Source organism: Mus caroli, chromosome 5 (assembly GCF_900094665.2).
Source record: "Mus caroli chromosome 5, CAROLI_EIJ_v1.1, whole genome shotgun sequence".
In the NCBI taxonomy this organism is placed as follows: domain Eukaryota; kingdom Metazoa; phylum Chordata; class Mammalia; order Rodentia; family Muridae; genus Mus; species Mus caroli.
Window position 1 is genome coordinate 137,947,249 of NC_034574.1, and position 7,201 is coordinate 137,954,449.

The following is a 7,201-nucleotide window of genomic DNA, read 5'->3' on the forward strand; positions in this document are numbered from 1 at the left end:
CAGTAGCAGGACGAACACGTGTGTGCCTCCAGGCAGCAAGGTCAGGTTCCAGCAGTGGGCGTGGCAGGACGAATGAGCCGGTAGCTCCACCCTTGAGCAGGCAGGTTCCAGGCTGGGGGGAAGGGAGGCCACAAGTTGGGATGCTTCAGTACATAAAATCAAACATTTGTAGTTTCAGAAGGGCTATAAGAATGTTTTGGGTAGGTAAAGTAAAAAAGAATGCCAAAATAGTTTTTGAAGTAACTTGCCAGTCCAGGTAGATATTTAGTTGTAATAAAAGTATGAATTTTTATTAAACCTTCGGTCTTGGGGGTGGGAAAGGAATGAGCTGAGCAGTTAACTCACTTGTTTTCATTTACCTGCATGCATGCTTTTAAGTACATCTTCAGGCTTGGTTTTCACCACAGTTCTGCAAGAGAGCTGAGCTGTGCAAAAAGGCTAAAGATCTTGGGGTTTCACAAGTTAATGTCTCAGGGCCTGATATGGCTGATTCTCAGGTTACAGGGTTTTTTTGAAGTTCTTCCTATGGTATTAGTATTGTTAGCTCCCGCTGATCCTACTGGCTTCCAGAGCTGATGTCAGAGTTGGTTTGGCTTGGTTTAGTTTTAAGATAGGATTTCTCTGTATATCCCAGGTTGTAGTTCACCTGTCCCTAAGTGCTAGTGCTAAAAGGCATGTGTCACCACCCAGCAGAAGAGAGTGCCTCATATCTTAATTTTTTTTTTTTTAAGTAATTGATGATTACTGATTAGCAGGTCAAACTCTTAGATTTTCTATCTCCTGCCCATACATCCCTGCCCCGTCATTAGCTGAGTTTCCCTATTCCTCAGCATTCTAAATTTGTTCTTAGCATTTTCTGTTAGCCAAACTAGCCAGTGGACATAGAACTTTTGACCTGAAGCAAAATAAGTAACAGGAAGAAGCAGGCTTGATTCCTGGGCATGTGAAAAACTTAAAAATCTAGGGAGCCCTGGTTGAGTGTTAGAAGAGGTAGAATGTCCATCGCTTATTTATATATAAATGAGTGTCTTCATTTAACTTAGAGAAGGAAATGTTTAACTGGAGGCTTGCTTACAGTTTCAGATCTATGTCCATGATCATCATGGTGGGGAGCATGGCTGCAGGTAAGACCAGGCATGTAGCTCAGAGCTTATATCCTGATCTACAGGCAGGAAGCAGAGGAGTTGAGCTGAAAACGTGCTATTGAAACCTCAAAGCGCCATCCATTCCCTCCCTCCCTCAGTGAGATACCACCACCAAGGCCTCATCAGGATCTTCCCTAAATTACCTACAAACAGGCAACCAAACATTCAAATATGGCAGCCATATGGGGCCATTTTCATTCAAACCACAAATGAAAATAGGATTTATTTATTTTTTTAAAGACAAGGTCTCACTATACTGCCCGGGACTCTGATACACCCACCCTTTCTGTCTCCTGGGGTTGGGATTAAAGGTAGAATTCTTTGTGTATGTGTTAGTGTTTTTGCTTGCATGTTGTCTGCATCATGTGCATGCAATGTTTAATTTTTTTTTTTATTTATTTATTTTTTTTTTGGTTTTTTGAGACAGGGTTTCTCTGTATAGCCCTGGCTGTCCTGGAACTCACTCTGTAGACCAGGCTGGCCTAGAACTCAGAAATCTACCTGCCTCTGCCTCCCGAGTGCTGGGATCAAAGGCGTGCGCTGCCACGCCCGGCCTTTTTAATTTTTTTTTTTTTTTTTTGCATGCAATGTTTGTGAAGGACAGAAGCTGGAGTTAGTCAATCGTGAGCTGCCAGTGCTGGGAATTGAATACTTTTTTTTTTTTTTTAAATTCTTTGAATACACGATATTTTGACAACATGACTGTTTGTAAGCAATACTAGGTTCTTGGGCCTATGACATCCCCTACTGTGACTACATTTACAGTAGTAGGCATAAATCCACGTGAAACAGCCTGATCTAACCAGAAAGTGGCAAGAGTATGGCATTTGAAAGTGTTGAATAAGGGGAATGAATCTATAGAGGGGAAAAATCCTTACCCTAGAAAATGAATGTAAGCAACCGAACACCCCGAGTCTCCATGTGGCATTGAATCCAAGCTTCATTAGGCAAATGCTATACTAATAAGCTACATTTCCATCCCCACCCAGGTCTATGGTAGTTAGATGGAGTCTCCAGTTAGTTACTTCAGCAAAGTATGTCATTGCCACATTTGAAAAAACTGCTCCGTCCATCCATCTTACCTAGTTGTTCTGCGTATGGTATCAGTACTAGCCAACATAGCAAATTGATCTAATCAAATTAACCTGTGGATCCAAGAGGACTGGGTTATTAATGCAGTGCTTTGGAAGTAGACGTACTTGGGCTTTGCTCAACTCAAAAGTGCCACTTGGGATTTTATACAACTTGCTATACAATAAAAACATAGTGAAAGGTAAATGTAAAAGGTACCAGCCACTAGCAAGTGCTCAAAAAGTTAACTTATGAGGCCAGTGAAATGGCTCAGTAGGTAAGTTGCTGCCAAGCCTGATGATCCTAGTTCCATCACTGGACTCCACGTGGAGGAAGGAGAGTTCTGACTTCTACAAGTTACCCTTTAACCTCTACATTCCTGCCATGCACAGTCACACTCAAATACAACTTTAAATTTTTCATTTTTAAAAGGGGCTTGGAAGAGGGCTTAGTGACTAAGAGGACTTTATTTCCTGTGGGACCCAGGTTCAGTCCCTGGGAGTCCTGATTTATGGCCACTGCACACATGTAATACATACAGGCAATATACCATACACATAAAATAAAAAATTAAGCCAGGCGTGGTGGCGCACGCCTGCAATCCCAGCACTCGGGAGGCAGAGGCAGGCAGCTTTCTGAGTTCAAGGCCAGCCTGGTCTACAAAGTGAGTTTCAGGACATCCACAGCTATACAGAGAAACCCTGTCTCAACAAACAAACAAGCAAAAGTAAATAGATAAATAAAAAAACTAAATCTTTATTAAATCTTTTTGTTGCTTTTGTTTTTCCGGCATAGGGTCTCACTATTAGCTCTGGCTGTCCTGGCACTTACAACATAGATCAGGGAGGCCTCAAACTCTGAGATCTGCTTGCCTCTGCCTCTCAAGTGCTGAGATTAAAAGTGTTTAACACGGGTCTGGAGAGATGGCTCAGTGGTTGAGAGCACTGACTATTTTTCCAGAAGTCCTGAGTTCAATTCCCAGCAACCAAATGGTGGCTCACAACCATCTGTAATGTGATGCCCTCTTCTGGTGTGTCTGAAGACAGCTACAGTGTACTCATATAAATCTTTATTTTAAAAAATGTTCAACAACATAGCAAGAGCTGAGTTTAAATCCCAGCACCCATGTCAGGTGACTCAACTGCAGGTGAACTCCAGCTCTGGGGATTTGATGTGCTCTGTGGGCTACCCCCATGCACGTCAGCAGGTCAGCACGCGCGCGCGCACACACACACACACACACACACACACACACACACACACACACACTCGTGTGTGTGTGTGTGTGTGTGTATGTATTTTAAAGTCTCCAAAGTTGGATTATCAGGATAGTTTAGTGTAAAGATACTTGATGCAAAAGCCTAATGACCTAAGTTGTAGCCCCAGAACCCACGGAAAAGTGGAAGGAAAAGAATACTAGAAAGGTATCCTTAAGCCTCACTGAATGCTCTCTATCACCCATAAGTAAAACCAAAATTAGCCAGGCGTGGTGGCGCACGCCTATAATCCCAGCACTCTTGGGAGGTAGAGGCGGGCGGATTTCTGAGTTTGAGGCCAGCCTGGTCTACAGAGTAAGTTCCAGGACAGCCAGGGAAACCCTGTCTTGGAAAAACAGCAACAACAACAACAACAAAAAAAACAAAAAGTAAGACCCCCAAGTTAATATAAACACAGATGAAAACCAATTCATTCACAGAAGAATTAATTTAGTTGTGAGAAACTTGTAGTTTTTCTCAACCTATGGAGCATGACCACTTTGAGGGTCATATATCAGATATCCTGCATATCAGATACTTACATTTTGATTCATAACAGGCAAATAACAGTTCTAAAATAGGAACAAAATTTTATGGTTGGGTGTCACCACAACATAAGGAATGGTATTAAAGGGTCATTGCATTAGGAAGGTTGGAAGCCATTGGTCTAGGGTATGGAGAACCTCTGTTCAGAGACACCTGTCTAAAGAATAGTAGGTACTGCCTCCTGTTGGAGTTACCAAACTCGCATCTGTCTCATAACATCTGTGTCCTCCCTTCAGAATATGAGTCGGTGATTAATCTGAGACTAAAATAGATTTTTTCAAGTGGTCAAAACAAAACAGGCAAACCCACAGCACTGTTATTTAATTTGCTGACGTTTTCCATTCAGTTTTGACTTTGAAAAGAATGATCCCTTTCCATTTCACCCACGTCTGTAAATCGTCAGCATGAGTTTTAGAATATAAGCTGCCTCTTCTGCTCATGCTGCCTGGCCCCCACTGCCTTTGTTACATGGGGCTTGTTATATGCCTGGGCTTTGGTTTGAGTTGCACAGTTCAACGCATGCTTTTTGTGCTTCTTTGTGGTAGGCATCTGAAATAGTAAAAGAGGGGCGTGAAGACTAGTAACAAGTTAGCTTAAGCATCCAACAGCTGGTATCTGTTGTTTCTGCACAATAAATGTGAACAATTCACCTTTTCTTGCCTTCCCCTTTCTCCCCTGCTTCATCACTTAAGAAGTAGGGTATCTGGCTTGCTCTAAGGATTTTCGTCCTATTTCACTCACTGGAAGCAGCTGGAAATCTTTGTTCAGGTAGGTCTGGGAGGGGCTGGGTAAAGAACAGGCCTATGGAGTGCAGCCAGCGCCAATAGCTTGGCCTTGTGGTTGCCAAGGTAGATGATTATGGGGCTAGGGAATTGAGGGGAAGACTGACAGGGCTTACTTGGGACCATGACAAAGAGGAAGCTGACTGCAAACCAGACTCCAGATCCAGTGCAGCAAAGGTGGTGGGTATAGAAGCTCATAGGTGAAGACTATGGACACCCAAAGCATTCCATTCCGGGTCTGGCACCTTGACAAGGCGTCATGGAGATGGACCTCTGATCTGCCAAGGTGGGGCCTGGAAGTACAGGGGGATTTTGCCCCATCCCAGGGCTCCAGATCTGGACAGTGTTGGAGGATGAGCATTACCTGTCAGGAGTTGGGTATGGTGAGGCAGTGAGTGCTGTGTCTGGGCAGTGCTCGCCTGGTGGGAGGACGCCTGGGGGTGGGTCTTGGGCCTGTGTTCCTGTGTCTTGGTTGGAGGTGTCTGGTTCTGTTTGGTTGTATCCCACTGAGGGTAATCAAAGTCATTTTCTTTTCTGAGAAAGCTTTTGACAGCTTCCTCAGGAGTGGGTTGGGAGCTCCCCTCACTTTTACTCCCTTGTCTGAAATAACTACATACCCATTACTGGGTGTGGGTGTTTTAAGTTTGAGACAGGGTCACTGTGCAGCCAACACTGGCCTGGAATTTACTTTGTAACTCGGGTCAGCCAGAAACTCATGAACTTTCTGCCTCAGCCTCCTTACTCCTGGGCTTGTTAAGTGTGCACAAACCATACACAGTTCTTGAGCTGTTTTTAAAGTTTATTTTTATAGGAGATCTCTGCTTTGGATCAGTATCTTCAAAAATGGTTCCCAGCCCATGAGAACCCCCTGAGTGATGCCACCGGAGTCCATCCCCAGAGTGGGAGCCTTGCCAGACTAAAGGGGAGAAGCTGACCTAGATGGCTTATCTTTGTGGTATAGTTATCTGTTCTTCCAGACAGATACGAAAGATTTAAAAAAAATTATTTAATGTATGAGTGCTCTGTTGCATATATATTCGCCTGTCTGAAGAGGGAATCATATCCCCCTATAGATGGTTGTAAGCCACCATGTGGTTGTTGGGAATTGAACTCATGACCTCTGGAAGAGCAGCCAGTGCTCTTAACCGCTGAGCCATCTCACCAGCACGATACGAAAGATTTAACCCACACTCCTCAGCCACACAGTTCAGATTCTAGCAGGCCTTTAGACCTTCAGTGAACTGCTATACCTCTGGTATTTGTGGGTTTAAATGATTTTCCCTTCTAGAAACATCTTCATACATTCAGAAAAGACAATGTGCTGACTATCTGTATAAGCCTTAGTCCAGCGAGGATAACACTTAAAATTTGCTGTTACACTTTCCTAAAGACAAATACAAATTTATTTCATGTTTAGGTAAGGGAAAAAAATGAACAACTCTTTTTTTTTTTTTTTTTTCTTTTTTGGACCATGCTGGTCTTGAACACTGAGATCAGCACTCTGATTTCTGAGTGCTGGGATTAAAGGCATGTACCAGCACATTCAAGATTTGATACCAGAAAAGGCTGTACTTTAAACCCAACTAACCAAAATCTTATCCTAACCTGAGACATTTGAACAGTGTGACATATAATTAAATTATTATACATTTTTAAAAGATTTATTTATTATATATATATGAGACACACCAGAAGAGGGCATCCCATTAAAAATGGTTTTGAGCCACCATGTGGTTGCTGGGAATTGAACTTAGGACCTCTGGAAGAGCAGTCAGTACTCTTAACTGCTCAGCCGTCTCTCCATCCCAGTTAAAATTATTTTTAAGCCTCCTGCATTTTAAAGTACTTACTATAAATATTTTTGTCATTAGAGGAGGGTGTAGGGCTGGGGCTGTTCAGTCAGCAGAGTGCTGGGCTGCTGCAGAGAAGATGCTGAATTCCATTCCAGCACAGCATAAACTGCATGGTAGTTCAGGCCCGTCATCCCAGCACTAGGAAGGTGGTGGCAGGAGGATCAGAAATTCAAGTTATTCTTGAATACATAGTGAGTTCAAAGTCATCCTGGACTACATAAGACCTTGTCTTAAACCTAAAAGAAGCATTGGCTAGATAGTGAAAGACCACCGAAGGGAGATCCTCACTCAAGTCTCGGGATAATAGCGGACCCCCAAGAACTCTCGACAAGAGTCCAAACTTGATGCAAACCACACGAGGCTTTATTCGGGGAAAGCCAGAGCTCTGGGGATGACTCGTATCCCACACAGGGGTAGAGGAGTCGACCTTGAGGGGAAAGAGTTCCTAGTTTTTATAGGCCCTCGGGGAAAGGAGAAGGGGGGGAGTAGGGGATTTCCAGATCTAAACATTGTCTATTCTAAAATGATTTCTCAAGAAATGGGTATGG